Source organism: Cupressus sempervirens, chromosome 2 (genome assembly GCF_028749045.1).
Source record: "Cupressus sempervirens isolate cs-2001-9-10 chromosome 2, ASM2874904v1, whole genome shotgun sequence".
NCBI lineage: Eukaryota > Viridiplantae > Streptophyta > Pinopsida > Cupressales > Cupressaceae > Cupressus > Cupressus sempervirens.
Genome location: NC_143119.1, coordinates 261,677,765 through 261,694,738, shown reverse-complemented (window position 1 = coordinate 261,694,738; position 16,974 = coordinate 261,677,765).

Genomic DNA, 16,974 nt, shown 5'->3' with positions numbered 1-16,974 from the left:
GTTCTTCCTTGGTTCTACCATATGATTTGATTCTTGCAAAAATCTCAAATAACCTACCAATATAGCTTCTTACAGATTAATCTTCCATCATTTTAGCATCTTGAAACAAGTATGTCTAGTTCTATAATCTTATCCTTTTTGTTTGTTTATATCCTTCAAAAATAGATTCCAATGCTTTAAAAATTACATGGGATGTTGCCAAAGATTTTACTTAACTATATTCATTATTATGAAGAGCTTTCGATAAAGATTCTCTAGCTCTCATATTACACATGAATAGATCCCTTTCTACTTCACTACATTCTTCAAGCTTATCTTCTTTCACAATTTCATTGTCACCTTTAATCAAAAGCCAATAACCTTGACCCATACATAGCAAATGAGACTTCTTCTTTCCTTTTCAACTATCATAGTTAACTCCATCAAGCTTACAATTGTTCTTTCTAAAATGACATGCTCTTAATCTCCCAAAGATGTTCAGCTTCCTCTTCAAGGAATTGAAGCTCTAATACCAATTATTGGAATATATAGTCCACTAATATAACTAAGAGGGGAGAGGTTGGGGAGTGTCGGGGGGTGGGAAATAAACTATTCAACTATGATCACAATTATCAACCTTATTAAATCTTTAACTATATGAGCAATCTAATAAAAAACCATAACAAAATACTCATGCACGATATCACCAGATATGTTAACAAGGGAAACCTTTGATTAGAGGGAAAACCCTGGTGGGGATGGTACCCTCAAGATGATGTACTAATATAAATATTCATTATTAGAGAATAGACCTTAAACTTTTGACCTTAAAATCAATCTAATTAATTCATACCTAATTCATCATTAAAACAATAATGTTGAAACATAAAATTAATCCACCACATCTATAATAGTTCAAGACATAACATAATGATTTGGCTATCTAGAAATAGTTCAAGATGAAGGTAAAATTGGTGTGGGAATGAAACCCCAAATATTGACTATTACAACAATAAATCTAACCTATTAAGGTTAGAAGGTTTGATCATAAGATATGATCTACCTGGTGAAAGGTATGTCCTACTAAAAACTAAATGACTATTAGGTTTTCCCTTATTAGAAGGTTTGACACTTACAATAAAGTAAGGACTCTATTAGGGGATTTACATAGGTCTTTTAGGACCACTCTGTTAAGAGATTTTTCCTTGTCTCAATTACAAAATAATTGATTTAGAACTTGACCCTTTGTATGGTTTGTAAGATGATCTTGGGTCTCTTCTTTTGTCTATCTCCAATCTAATTCTCCTAATCTATTAAACTGGTTATACCCTTCACTATTTTGATTGCTCTCTTTATTGGATCTATCTCTTCGACATCATCATATATGTGTCTTTTTCACATTTTCATCCAACATGATTCTAGGGTTAGAATTCTCCTTAAATAGACTTCATGTGAAGCTTCTAGATCTTGATTAATGGCTTAAAATTTATCATCTATTATCATTTATGTCCTTTTTTTTTATTGTTAAATTATTTTCCTAGGGATCATCACCTTCTACTTAATGACACATAAGTAGAATCTAATTTGACTTTATAGATATTAAATCTAATAGATATGTCAACCAAATTTATTCTTATATGAGTTTGTGCAATAAAAAACCATGTAACAAAACTATATGTTCAACAATTGAATACTCTAGCACTTAGCCAGGTATGTTGTTTCTTAGCTTCTATAAGTCAATGTGCTCGAAACTTGATATATTCCTAATATGGTCAATCAACATCAAATTGTTCAACTCATACTACTTCCTTAGCTTACATATCTTCTTGGTCTCTACTGAATTCTTGGTAATCATTGTTACACTTGGTCTAAGTCTAACTTTCTTGGCCTTTACTAGATAACTTGGTGGCAATGATGACCTTGTAATATTTCCTAGAAAATAACTTGTAGATGACTAAGTGGTTGGTCACTAATCCACAAAATAGATGTAGAGATCAACAATCATCCCCTTTGATGTTAGTGCAAAAACACTTTGTCATAAAATCATTCCTTACAAAAATGTATTCTCCCTTGAGATCAAAATTTGAGTTGTTTTCTAACTCCTTCATAACTTTTTGAATCTCACATGTAACTCCCACTTATTTGTTACTTCTCCCTTGTTGGTTCTATAATATCTTCCTTGACTTATTTACTATCCCGCTTGTTTTTGTCACTAATTGCAGCTGGGGCTTTTGGAGTGAGTTGGAACTTCTGAAAAAATGTTTCATGACTTGCCACAATATTACCATAGCCTTGGTTCCATTTTTCTTATACCTTCTCCAAAATTTGATAATGTATCTCTAGCTCAATAGCTAGGTCAATAAATCCTATAATGTGTAAAAATTTGATGTCTTTCTACAAAATTTCCTTAGCAACAAAAATATCCTTGTGAAATATATCTATGCATGGAAATAATTGAGGTTGAATTAATACCAACTTGATCCTTATTTCTTCATCTTTAGCTATGAGTTCAACTAACCTTGCCTAGGATTAAATATGATTTCACCAAATAAAGATGAACTTGAACTAGCCTTCACCTTATTCTTCATACTTGAATGCAACAATTGTAATGATCGGTGAGTATCTTCTATAAAGATATATACATCACACAATCTTAGATATAAAGAGTTTACCAATCACAAAATTTCTTCTAATTGTGTAATAGCTATACAAATCTTTGCTTTCCTCTATGCAAGTTCATGTGAGACTTTCTACAAAAGTTTATGCTTCATTCTCCTTTCACATCATTCTCCTTTCACACCATTGTAACAATTTCTCATTTGTTTCTATGTCTTTTTCCTAAACTCTATCAACTAAATAGACTAGTTGATCTAGAATTGTATGCTAAAGATTGACATTTGTAGTGCCAAGAGCATCTATAAAAATGTCTCTAACAATATGCAATACATGTCATCTCTTTTTTCCTTTATTCAATTGTCCTTTTTTATCCTTGCAACTTAATATGATTTTTAGTTCGTTCATTTTCTCTAAGGTAAGAGTATTAAAATTATATGTACATAGACTAATTACCTCATTAAGATCTATTGACTCATCAACATCTTCTTCTACATGAGTCATAGCTTGAGATCTTGAGGGTGTATCACTCAACAAAAATAGTTGTAATTGTTTCCCTTTCTCACTTGATCTCTCTTTTTTTTGTTGCATTAGCATAGATATCACCTTTTGTATAAGTGTCACTGGTGTAGGTTCTACAACCTTTGCACTTAGAATTTGAATAAGAGCTTGAGTTGGATCTTTCTCTTTCTATGTGATTCCTTCATCTATTGACTTTTTTCTTGAAACATTCTCATAATTCTCATCCTTCCTCATAATTTGCATACAAGTCATTAGTGGCATATACATAATCCACATCTTACCAAGTTTCTCTATACTTGTAGCCTCTATAATTGGTGTGACTAGAATTTCACCAGTCTTCCTCACTTCAAGCTATGGATATTCAATTTCCTATAACAAAATTTGAATTGTACATAGCTTGCTTGAGTCTTTCATCAATCCTGATGTAATAAAAGGAAGGAGAATCCCAAAAGGATATGTCTTCGCCCCAATAGATCATTGCACAATGGAAACTCAATAACAAAGAAAGATTAGAAGCCAAACCATAATAATTTATTCATAGATATAATTTATTGCATGCAATGTGTTAGGTTGTAAGGCCTTCTTGGTTATGGCCAAATACAAAGAAAGTAATAGTTCTACAAAATCCCTCAAGATCCAACCCAAACACTAGCTAGTCCAAATCCACTCTCTGGTAAAAACCTCAAAGGAAGATCTTAACTTGTGTTCACAAGCCCACCAAGAAATCTCCTTTTTTTTTGAGCCATACCTACTAGCTCTTCTCAAAATTTATCCAAGACCCAAGCATAATCTGTGTCACATCCAATGCTCTATCTACACACTCTGGAAAACTTTGCTTACTCGACTACTCCATCTTCCATGCTCTTCTCCAAGATGGATTCCACAATCTCTATGACTCACTCCGCTTCATGATTGATCAAAAGGCTCCACAAGATCCCCTACTTATACCCAACTAAGCCACAAGTCAGCCTAGCGCATAATAAATTAAAATAAATCCTCAAGCCACAAGTTGCATTTAATAATGCCACCTATTCAATGCCTTTTCCCTCTTTTCTCCATTTTAATTAATTTATTAATTATTTTTTCTTCTAAATTTTGTCACTTTCTCTCTCCATATATATATAAAGATAGAAAGAAGTGTCCCACACTTTGATGGCAAAAGAAATATCTAAAACCATCTTCATCTTCACCAAAGGCTTCCACTCCATTAGGGACAATAAAACCAACATGCAAATCATCCACATTTGCATCCATTTGCTAAACACTAGAATCTCAAGCATCCTATCAACAAGCTCACTCCCAAGAGAAAACTGAACATAATGCTTCATCAATAAATCAACATCCATAGTAGAAACTAGTGAATCCACACCAACAACAAGCTCCACATCAGAAAAAATATGTAGATCTCCATCAAAACATTCCAAAATCACAACACCAGTGATCTTACTACTCACATTAAGATGCTCTACAACATACAAGTCACCACCAACAACAATTAGATCATCCACGATTGAGTTCTCTACAATATCCATGTCAGACTCAACCAATTAATCATTAATACTAACCTTCTTCTCAACATCAAAAATGTTATGAATATCCTCAAAAAAAACCTCAAGTTACTCTACAAGTTCTATATTAGACTCCACAAATTGATCAAAAAAACCAACCTCTTCCACCTTGACCTTGTGATGCCATATCTTCTCTTGAACATGTCTTCTAACCAACTAGACAACTCTACTTCAGATTGGTAGAGTCCATCTCCACAAACATCCACATAATTCCATCCTAACCCTTTCCTTAACTCAATTAGCCAAGCTATCTTCAAATTGAGAAAACATATCAAAAAATCTCCTCTACACCACATCACAAATATTCATAGTCATCCAAGGGTCTAGTCCTCTCAGAGTCATCTTCCAAGATCTTTCAAAACCCTCTACAACAAATCACCAACAGATAAATCTTCCTAAACAAGATCAAACTTCCATCATCTCAACCATAGATCCATTTGTACATCCTCCCAAGGTCCTGGTGCATACTACCTCAACCTGGGCAATCCATCGACATGATTAGGAACAACCTTCACTTTGATGCCACTTGACACAGTGCAAGGTAGAAGAATCCCCAAAGGAGATGTCCTAGCCCCTAGCAAATAACTATTTAGTGGAAACTCAACAAAAATACAATATTTAAGCCAAATCAAAATAATTTATTCATAGATATAACTGATTAAATGAAATGTGCTAGGTTGTAAGGCCTTCCAAGTTATTACCAAATACAAAGAAAAAATAGTTCTACAAAATTCCTCAAGATCCAACCTAAACACTAGCTAGTCTAGATCCACACTTTGGAAAAAACCTCCAAGGAAGATCTCAACTTGTCCTCACAAGCCCACCAAGCAATATCCTTGCTTTCTAAGCTGTAGCTACTAGCTCTTCTCAAAGTTTATCTAAGATCCAAGTGTAAACTATCTCACATTCAACACTTTGTCTACACACTCTTGAAAAACTTTTCTCATTCAACTACTCCATCTTCCATGCTCTTCTCCAAGTTAGATCCCACACTCTCTATGACTCACTCCACTGAGTGAATGATCAAAAGACTCCACAAGATCCCTACTTATACCCAATTAAGACACAAGTCAGCCTAGTCCATCACAAATTAAAATAAATCCTCAAGCCACAAGTTACATTTAATGATGCCACCTATTCAATGAATTTTCCTATTTATTTATTAATTATTTTTTCTTCTATTTTTTGTCACTTTCTCTCTCCTCTAATTTTTTTTTATTTTTTGAAAAAAAAAAAAAAAAGATAATTATTTCCCACTTTATTTTGTGATGCAAGATGCTCCTACATCAAATCTTTGAATGTCTTCTCCAATGAGTATATTTGGATTAGTTGTCAACTTCAATTATAGTAGTATTCTTTAATATATTTACACTAAGAAGTTCTTCCATTTCTAGTGCTAGCTAAGGCACTTCTTTCTCTTCTTCTTCTTCTTCTTCTTCTTCTAGTTTTGTAGCATAATTGCTTTCCATTATCTCTATGGTTGAAGTATGTACTCCAAATTCTTCTTTCCAAAATTAAATACTTTCTTTTTCAACCTTAGGTACTTTATTCTTAAGAATTTTATATGCCTTGTCCCTTGGTATAAGCTACTACGCCCTTAATATTGGTGTATATAGGGTTATAAATAGTGAACTTGTGGCTATCTTAATTCTTAATTAAGTCATTTTATAATTATGATATTATTATTTAGGTAGTTAGGTCCGACCTATGTGTTATGTAGGGTTGTGTCTATTCAACCTAAGCATAATTAGGTACATATAGGAGGTTGTGAGTCTTATTTCAAGATCATATGGTGAAGTGTGTTCTAATTGGAGATATTTGGAAGTTGCCCCTTCAAAGTAGCCTATTACTCTCAGTTATTATCAATTATTTATATAATATTTCATATTATTCCTTCTATTGTACAAGTTATTTCATTACTATTGGTATCAGAGCATGATCTTGGCACCATAGAGGCAAGGTTTTATCTCAACATTGGGGTGATTTTGAGAAGCACATAACTTTAAGATTTTAGCAAATTTTCCAAATATTTATAAATGGTATTTGAAGACCATATTAAAGAAGATATAGTCCAAAATTTAGAGTAATTAAAGCAAATTTGAGAAAATTATTATAGAAATACTATTTTTACACAATTTATTAAGATCTTCATATCTCTCATATCCTACTAAATTGGAGTATAACTTGTATTGGGTTTTTGAATACATAGTAGAGGAGCCTAAATTTCAAAGCTTGGATAAATTGAAGAGAAAATAAGCAAGATATTTCCAAATTAGGAAAATTTTCTCTCAAGGGAGAAAATTTGATAATATATATATATGGATTTTTTCTGAGTAAGGGTATCTTGGCCCTAGTAAGTTACAACTATTTAAAAGTAAATAATTTAGATAATTTACATTTAATTTATGTGATTTATTTCAAAAAGATTTGTTTTCATCATGACGGGGCCTTCAACAAGAGGCAAAAAGAATGCTACCACACCAGGGAATTCCTTTGATCAAGATTGAGAAACAAAAGAGGATAGTAATCCCAATAAGGAACTAAGTGAGTTCAAGGAAGAGGTTAAGAGGGATATGCGTGGCCTACAATGAGATATATCAAATATACAAATCATGTTAAGTATCTATATAAATGAAACAAGGAAGGAGCTCTCAAGTAATCAAGGTGAAACATTCAAGTTTACTAATAATGACACAAACTTTAATACTCCTATGGGGTCTAGGAATTTTTTTTCTATAGGTGGATATGCACAAATTTAGTGGAAAGGATCCTCTAACATGGATAAACCAAATGGAGAATATTTTTGAAGTACATCAAAACCCATATGGACAAAAAGTCATGATGGTTTCCTTATATCTAGAATCAGATCAATTCATTTGGTATCATTGGCTTTGTACTCATAGGAGGAAAAAGGGTCTCACTATAGCATTGCCAATTTTTACACAAGAACTCCAAGCACAATATAGTAATAGTGTGATAGAAAACATCTTTAGCCAACTTGCTAAGCTCCAAAAAACATGATTACTTAAGGATTATATTCAAAAATTCCAAAATCTATCCTTAATAGTGGATACAATTACAAAGGATAACTTGAATGATTTTTTCTTAGGTGGTCTCAAGGATTACATACAACATGAGGTATGTATGTTTTGTCCTAGCTTAGTAAATGAGTCTTTTATATTGACATGCAGGGTAGAGGAGAAATTCTTGGTTCCTAGAAAGCAAGGGGCTAATGTGATAAGTGAAAAACGATATTCAACACCTTCTCTTCCTCAACCTACTAGGTTGACTCTACAACAAATTGAGGAGAAAAGAGCAAAAGGATTGTGTTTAAATTGTGATAGAAAGTATAGTTGAGGACATAAATGTAGTGAAAATAAATTGTTCTATATTGAAGGTCCAAGTGAGAAAGAAGAGGATCAACCCATATTAGAGGAGGATAGGAAGTCAAGTGAGGAATCACATGATTCTCAACCAATCATTTGTTGTCACACACTTTCAAGTTTTAGTGCACCACAAACTCTCAAGGCAGCGGGTTTCTTAAAGAAGCAGAAAGTATCAGTTTTGATCAACTTAGGTAGTACTCAATAATTTAATCCACAAAAAAGTTAGTGACTCTTTTAAATTGTTTTATATATCCACCCCCAAAGTTTCAGATTTTGATTGCAAATGGGGGAAAAGATAGTTGTTTAGAGAAGTGTCATAGCATCAAATTATCCATGGGAGATTATCAACCTAATACCCCATTGTATGCAATATCCATGGGTGTGATGGATATTGTTTTGGGAATACAATGGCTTACTACATTGGGAATAATCAAGATGAACTTCCAAGGACTATTCATAAGATTTTGATCAAAAGGAAAGGTAGTGGAGCTAAGGGGATTGAAGAAAAAATCCCATAGATGGTAAGCTCTCATCAAATGAAAAAGTTTCTTAAGAAAGGAGTGGATGGATTTGTGGACCAATATATTCACTAGAAGTCTCTCAATCTAATGCTCTTATTCATCTAGATTTACAAGCAATAATTGATCATCCCTCAGTGATTCTTGGAGATATGCTTATAGGAATTCCTCCTAAGAGGGATCATGACTATACCACACAACTAATTCTAGGGAGCTAGCCACTAGACATCAAGCATTATAGGTACCCACACATACAAAAAAGTGAAATAGAAAAAATTGTTAAGGAAATGCTAGAGGCAGGAATTATCAGGCATAGCCAAAGTTCTTACTCCTCACCTATTGTGATGGTGCATAAGAAGGATGAAACTTGGCACATGTGTCCAGATTATAGAGTGCTCAAAAAGTACACCATTAAAGATAAGTTTCCTATTCTAGTCATTGATGATCTTCCAGATGAATTAAATGGAGCTATGTATTTTACCAAGTTAGATCTTTGATTGGGTTATCACCAAATTCAGATGAAGGAGGAAGATATTTGCAAGGTAGTATTTCAAAATTGTGAGGGTCATTATGAATTTTTGGTGATGCTATTTGGTCTCACCAATGCACCATCTACATTGAAAAGTTTGACGAATTCCATTTTTAATAAGTTCTTGAGAAAGTTTTTGTTAGTGTTTTCTGATGATATATTAATTTATAGTAAGACCTAGGAAGAACATTTGCAACATATTGATCAAGCATTACAATTACTCAAAGATCTTAAACTCTATGATAAGCCATCCAAGTGTGAGTTTTCTCTTAAGGAGGTAGAGTATTTGGGACACATAGTTTTACATGAAAGAGTAAAGGTGGACACTAACAAAATTAAGGCTATCATGGAATGGCCTATTCCAAAAACCATTAAGAAGCTGAAGGCTTTCTTGGGATTGACAAGGTACTATAAAATATTTGTGAATAATTATCGTCATATATTAGCACCACTTACCAATCTATTGAAGAAAGATTCTTTTCATTAGAAAAAAATTGCTAATGTAGCATTTGAGTAATTGAAGAAGGCTATGTGTACAATGCCAATAGTTGCCACTTTTGACTTCACCAAGAAAGTCATTGTGGAATGTGATGCTTCTAGAAATTAGATAGGAACAATTCTCATGTAAGAAAGTCGACCGATTGCTTTTGAGAGTCATCAATTAAAAGGTAAAAATCAGCTCAAACCTATTTATGAGAAGGAAATTCTTGCAATCCTTCATAAAGTTAAAAAATGGAGGCCTTATTTAATGGGTTGACACTTCAAGGTTAAGATAGATCATGATAGTCTAAAATATTTTTTTGAACAAAGACTATATTGAGAAGAGCAACAAAATTGGGTCACTAAGATGTTGGGATATGACTTTGAAATTTAATACAAGAAAGGGAAGGACAATATTGTTGTTGATACACTTTTTAAGAAGGATGAAAAAGATGAAGCCTTATAGTGTGCCCTTTCAATATTACAAGAAAATAGGGTGGTAGAAGCCAAAGAAGAGTGGAAAAATGATGTTGCAATAAGTAATCTTATCCACCAAATAAAAAGTGACCCGAGTAGTTCAGATATGTTTTGTTTAAAGGGGTATATTCTTTGGTATAAAGATTGCTTTTATCTTTGCAAGAATTCCACCTTTAAACTCAAAATTCTCAAATAACTACATGAGCCCCCAATTGGTGGTCATCCAGTATTTTTGAAGACATATCATCGGGTTAAGAAAGATTTTTTTTGGGAAGGGCTAAAAGGTGATGTTCAAAAATTTATAACTAAATGTTTGGTTTGTCAAAGAAATAAGGGGGAATCAATTAAGACAACAGGTTTTTTGCAACCTTTATCTATTCCTAGCCAACGTTGGGAAGAGGTATCCATGGACTTTGTTACAATGCTTCCTAAATCTAAAGGTCATAATGTCATCATGGTAGTAGTTGATTACCTCACTAAATATGCACATTTAATTGCATTATCACATCCTTTTACAACAAGTATAGTGGAAAAAGTTTTCTTGGAGAATATCCAAAAGCTACATGGTACACCTAATGTTATTGCTAGTAATCATGATCCTATATTTACTAGTCACTTTTGGAAAGATTTATTCTCATGTTTGGGTACTCAGTTGGCTCATAACTTTCTTCTTACCTTCCTCAATTAAATGGGAAAATTGAGGTTGTTAATAAATGTTTCAAAGGATATCTACATTGTTTCAATTTAGAAAAATAATCTCAATGGGTATATTGTCTACGTCTTGCAAAATGGTGGTACAATACTTCTTTTCATAGCTCATCAAAAATGTCTCCATTTTTGGCACTTAATGGATATTATTCTCCTTACATCACATTATCATTAAAGGTGTCACCAAGAGTTCAAGTAGTAGAGGACCACTTTCTTTATCAACAATAGGAAATTTCAAGTCTCAAGGAGAATTTGGCTATGGCACAAAATCAAATTAAACAACAGGTAGACCAACATCATAGTGAAAGAAATTTTGAAGCTAGGAACTGGGTCTTCTTGATATTGCAGCCTTATAAAAAAATCTCAATGAAGCAACAAAAAAAGAATAATAAGTTGTCTCCAAGATATTATGGACCATACCAAATCATACAAAATCTTTATTACCAATCTTTTCATTCCCTAGAAACCATTTTGTGTTAACTTCTTTATATCAAGTATTATTAAGATATGTAGCAATCTCCTTTCTCATTTTAAGAGTCTTTTGCAATTCTTCCCTTGTAGTCTTGCCACTTAGTCTGTCTTTCAATCATATGAATTTTAATGATCTTTCCCATCTTGTATACTTCCATCTACATGATCTTGGACTTTCAAACTATTAGGCTTCTTGACAAGAGATCTGGTCTCTGATACAAATAGTTAGAATGTGTGTGTGTGTGTGTGTGTGTGTGTGTGTGTGTGTGTGTGTGTGTGTGTGTGTGTTTAAAACAAGATACTAGGCATGGTGGGAGGGGGGTGAATCAATATCTTAAACTTTTGACCTTAAAATCAATCTCATTGATTCATACCTAATTCATCATTATAACTACAATGGTGAAACATAAAATAAATCAATAACTTCCATAATAATTTAACACATAAAATAATTATTTGGTTACCCAAAAACACTTCAAGATAAAGGTAAAATTAGGTTCGGGATGAAACTCACAAATCTTCATTGTTGTAATATTAAAGTTAACTTGTTAAGGTTAGAATGTTTGATCATAAGATATGATCTACCTAGTGAGAGGTACATCATGTTAAGGACTAAAATACTATTAGGTATGTCCTTTTTAGAGAGCTTGGAACTTACAATAAGGTAAGGACCCTCTTAGGAGATTTACATAGGTCTATCAGAACCACTCTATTAAGAGATTTTTCCTTGTCTCAATTACAAAATAACTGATTTAGTACCTGACCCTCAGTATGCTTTATAAATTGATCTTGGGTCTCCTATTCCCTCTATCTCTAATCTAATTCTCCTAATTTGATAAATATTTTCTTTACTTCACTACTTTGATTCTCTCTCTACTAGATTTGTCTCCTCAACACCTTCATATGTGTACATCTCTTTTCACTTTTTCATCCAACATATTTCTAGGGTTAGAATCCTCCTTAAATAGACTTCATGTGAAGCTTATAGATCTTGATCAATGGCTTAAAATTCATCTATTTTTTATGTCCCTTTTTCTAATTGGTTAAATTATTTTCCTAGGGATCATCACCTTCTACTTAATAATGTGTAACTAGAATATAATCTGGATCTACCTATATTAAATCTCAAAGAGATGTTGACCAACATGATTCTAATATGATTTCAAGTGCAATTAAAAACTCATAAAAAATTGTATGCTTGGTATCTAAATGCTTCGACACTCGGTCATGTATGTTGTTTCTTAACTCCTATAAGTCTTTTTGCTTGACACTTGATAAATTCTCAATATACTCAATCATCAATAAATTTTCAATATACTCAATCATCAATAAATTTCTCAGCTCATACTACATCCTTGGCTCACATATCTGATTAGTCTTTAGCGAATGCTTGGAAATAATTTTTCTACTTGGCCTAAGTGTAACTTGCTCAGTCTTTACTAGATTACTCAGCTACAGTGATGACTTTGTAATCTTGTGTAGTAAATGACTTGCAAATGACTGAGTGTTTGGTCATTAATTGACAAAATAGGCTTATAGATCAACAAGATCCTATTAGGAATCTAAGAAATACATTCAGTACATATTAGTCATTGTTGGGAGTCTTTCAATCCTTGTTAGGAGATTCCAAGCATGCTAGGAGTTATAGAAGGAACATAGATCCATTGTCCAACTAGCTTCAAGGGAAAGACCAATGAACCCATTGTACAAATGATCTCTATGTTATTCCTTGTAGAATAGTATAGTTCAATATTACTGCTCCTTCCTCTTCCTCTATCCTATCACCTAGACTTCTACTCCTTTTGATCTCAATATCAGATAACAAACTTCATATCCAATGATCCCTTGGGTCATTAACTTGCATTTACCAAATACTACTCTCTTGCTTGCACTTCCTTGAACACTTTGCATTTTACATCCAACTAGAACACACTTTAATATCTAGGAAAACACTTTCCTTTATACCATATCTTTAAACTAATTCCTTAAGTCAACCTTGAGGCTTTTCCAATTAATTATATTATAATAATTAATTCTTTCACAATTACAATAGCATTATCTGCTCATAGTCTATAGAACTTCTAATATGTGTCACTTTAGGGCTTTCATATTCACTATTAGCATCATCAAACTAACTTTGTATATCCAGATTATATTCTTGTTGGAAGATATAATGCAATCTTCAAAAACTTCTTCTAAGGTAATCTATTTCTGTACTTCTCTCTATAAATCACTTATAACTTCTGGATGACTTCAACTTAGGCTATGTGAACATAACCTTGACATTGAGACATAATGTGTTAGATTCCCTTAACTTTGAATCACCATATAATTGAAAATCTATATGTACAACCATGATTTATAACACCCAGCCAAGGGATCCAAAAGAACTAACCTAAAGTTTTACTAATTTTTCCAAATAATTTTTTTTGAAAGATAATATATAACAATAGTTACAAAATAGTAGAAGCAATAACATGCATTCATACATAAGGGTGAAAATACAAATTCGTGTCACCTTTTAGGCTGACTAATGAGAATGTGTAAGGTCCCTCCTCGCATGCACTTATTAAATATGAATTTCTCTATTAAATCTATAATAGGAGATTAGAATGGATGTGAAGTAATATTTTATGGTTTAGATATCCTAATGGAAATTGAGATTAGTTGATATGTTCATGTTTTAAATACTCTATGATTCAAGAACTACTATATTATCTTGGTTGTTTAAAATTTAATTTGCACTAACAATGGTACAAGGTGTTTCACCTAATGATCATGATGTCGATTATGGTTCCCCAAGGATTAGGTTATATGCATTTAGATAGTTGAGAATTCCTTCTTGGTGGTGTTTATGATTTTTAGGTATATGCATGCCTAATGATGATAATTCTAGTATTTTAATATGAATTAGTGAATAAGTTATGTTATATTGATTATGTAATTACTAATGATTAAATGTGTGCAGAAATGAGAAGTGGTTATTTAAATAAAAGTTGATGTTTTGATTTATGTGATTATCCAAATGAGTTTTAAATATATGAATGTGATTTTTCTTGAGCTAATGATGTGTAAAATGAAGTCTGCAGGATTATTGGCTGGAAAATCTAGTGGAGATTTGAAACTTGACCCTATGTATAGTTTGTGAAAATTAGGGTTGAGTCTAATGAAAGATGCAAACCCCATTGTTCCATATTGTATTTGTATTATAAATTGAATCTATGTATCATTTTGTAATTATAAATTAATTAATGTTTTCTAATAGTGATTTTTATAGTGTCACTTAACACTCATGATTCATATATGCATATCAGTATGATAATTACCGTTAGCTGAGTAACCTAAAAATGTGAGATGGATTAAGTTAGTAACCTAATTCTAATTAGTTCTTAATCACTATTAATTACCCTAATCAAGGTTTAGTGATCAAATTTTATTTCCTAAGGTTTTTAGAAAGTCAAAATATTTGAATCAATTTAATAGGTCATTAAATAGTCCTAGAGGACAAAAATTATGAAAAATAAGTGCCTAGGGGGTATATGTATGGGTTGGGGGCATTTTTTGCCCCTCTAGCCTCTTTCATTTACTTTTGTGACCACCCAAATATCCCATTTTCGCTTTAGTGCGAAAATTAGAGTTCCACCATGTGTTTTTCAAGTTATACTCTACCATGAAGTTTTCATTAATGATAGTATTGAGTGAAAAGTCTCTAGAAGCTTGAGTCAAGTGAGAAGTTATTGCAATTTGTAGGTGGTTGAGTTAGGAACCTATTTAAATGCAGATTTGAGGGTGCAAGATTATTCACCTAACTCTAGATTTGTATAGTAAAGTCAAGATTGAAGGAGGAAGAAGGAAAACTCTTCTCAAATTTTAGTTTTCCATAACCATTTATAAAGGTGGAAATCCTTCAAGTCCATGTCTTCATGCTGCATTTCATTTCTTAAAGTGGATTTCTGCATGTGTGTGTACTTGTATTTACAATGAACATGTAAGAGATGAGATTGTGATGGGTTTCTTATTGGTTTTCTTTTCATGTTTTACATTTTTTTTATGAGGGGAAATGTAAGAGTTGTGTTGGCATTACTCACCCTTAGATAGGGTAGATGTAGCCATGTATAGGAGGAGGGCTTCAATTGGATTTTGGGTAGTGTAGAGTCTCTTCTTAGGACAAGGAGAGGGATAGAGTAGGGTGTTATGGGCCCCTACTTGTTTGTACAAACCATGTTTGTATTTTGGAAAATTGAGAAGTGAAAGAATGAAAATTCTTTTGATATAGCCTCAAAAACACATATGGCATGGTGTTGTGAATGACTTCTCCTACCTATAAAAATCCACATTCTCCTTAGTCAAGTTCAATAAAAAACCTCTTGTACAAACCTAGGATGGGAGTAAATGAGTTGAATGTGTCTTTGTGTTAAATTTGTTTATCTCCTAGTTAGTTTATTTTCTCCATGGTTACCTTGATAAAATTTGTAGATTTCATAGTGGCTGCCTCATTATGGAGCCAACCAAGAACTTAGAGGAGTTGTTTCAATTCAAACATTTTGAGATTTCTCCTCGGGATAAAGATCCTATTGTAAAATGTTATTGTTAAGTTTATTTTCAAAATGGCCATGATGTCACATTTTCTTCCTTGGTTATTTATTCATGGAGTCTTTGAATTAAGTGATTCAATAAAATAAGTGAGAAGTGGCTAGCCCACGTATGTTGAAGAAAAATGGAGTATTATCCTTGCATATGATATTTCTTGTAATTCAGTTTATATGCATATGTTTATCCAAAAATGGATGTAATGATGTTTTACCTTTCATGTGGCATTCTTATAGTTCAAATTTGTATTCATTTGATTAATGTTAATTAGATGAAATGATGATAGATATAAAGTTATGCAATTTCATTTCAAGCTATGTTAAGAAAAATCAATTATATGAATGATAGATTATCTTGTATTTTCATAATTGTTGGAAAGAAAAATAGTCATTTTGGATTGCATCAATACAACATCAAACTTCATGCTATAATTCAACTTAGAGGAGAAAAATATATATATCCCCTTTCGTTGACTAATTTTTTAAATAAAAAAAAATCTTCACTTGGAAAATGAAACTTGAAAAAAAAATTATTATCTCCTCAAAGAAAATATGCTCTCTGCCCTTTGTATGGGGAAAAAATATTTAATCCCCTTTAGGACAGAGCATATTCCTTCTAAAGATCCTTTTGGAAAAACCTTTTTTTTTTGTTTAATTAATATTATAAAATTAAATAAACAAATATGTATACACACACACACACACACACACACACACACACACACACACAAAGTAAATATCTATCCTATCCTATAACTACCAACTAAACTTTTGACATAATTACTCGTCCCCCTGAAGACTCATCTACTCTCCCCACTTGCATCATATCCTTTTACCTAAGTGTGAAATGGGGAAGGTGCTATCATGACATGGCTGACATCACCCTCCCTTGCCTCTACTTCTTGGTCACTATATGCTTTATGAGAATTGATGGCATAAAAGTTTTAAAAATAAATTTACCTCCCCTCCTCATTTTTCAAACCATGCATGGGGATAGGGCAGCTAAATAAATGCAATCTTAGATCACCTTTTTACAAAGTTGGTAGGTGTCCTTGGAAGTATGTGTAGGGTTCTAGGAAGGTAGCCCAATGCTTGGTTAAGAAGTTAAGGGTAGTTGGGTGGCTGGGGTTAGGT